We start from the raw sequence: 749 nt of genomic DNA, 5'->3' as shown, positions 1-749 counted from the left end.
GAACTGCAAGTTTCATGGACTTCCATCTGAAGATCTTTTTCAGTTTTTAACTGAATTCTTGCAGATATGTGATACTGTAAAGACTAATGGAGTAGATCCTGAAGTCTACAGGCTTATGCTTTTCCCTTTTGCTGTAAGAGACAGAGCTAGACTCTGGTTGGATTCTCAACCTAAGGATAGCCTGAACTCATGGGATAAGCTTGTCAAAGCTTTCTTAGCCAAGTTCTTTCCTCCTCAAAAGCTTAGTAAGATTAGAGTGGACGTTCAGACCTTCAGACAGAAAGAAGGTGAATCCCTCTATGAAGCTTGGGAGAGATACAAAGGACTGACCAAAAAGTGTCCTACTGACATGCTTTCAGAATGGACCATCCTGGATATCTTCTATGATGGTCTGTCTGACTTAGCTAAAATGTCATTGGATACTTCTGCAGGTGGATCCATACACCTAAAGAAAACTCCTGCAGAAGCTCAAGAACTAATTGACATGGTTGCTAATAACCAGTTCATGTACACTTCTGAGAGGAATCCTGTGAGTAATGGGACGCCTATGAAGAAGGGAGTTCTTGAAATTGATACTCTGAATGCCATATTGGCTCAGAATAAAATATTGACTCAGCAAGTCAATATGATTTCTTAGAGTCTGAATGGAATGCAAGCTGCATCCAACAGTACTCAAGAGGCATCTTCTGAAGAAGAAGCTTATGATCCTGAGAACCCTGCAATAGCAGAGGTAAATTATTTAGGTGAAC

The 749-nt window shown here is 40.5% G+C and overlaps 1 non-coding gene across 1 annotated transcript; it reads right to left on the bottom strand.

Moving 5' to 3' along the window:
- Positions 1-247: 247 nt before the first annotated feature.
- LOC148565085 (small nucleolar RNA R71) lies at positions 248-354 on the bottom strand. The gene has a single exon (XR_015884124.1). It is a non-coding gene; the product is annotated as a small nucleolar RNA R71 (small nucleolar RNA).
- Positions 355-749: the final 395 nt, after the last annotated feature.

Source organism: Arachis ipaensis, chromosome B5, assembly GCF_059453495.1.
Source record: "Arachis ipaensis isolate K30076 ecotype BB chromosome B5, ASM5945349v1, whole genome shotgun sequence".
NCBI classification, from domain to species: domain Eukaryota; kingdom Viridiplantae; phylum Streptophyta; class Magnoliopsida; order Fabales; family Fabaceae; genus Arachis; species Arachis ipaensis.
This window is presented reverse-complemented; position numbering and strand designations above follow the sequence as displayed.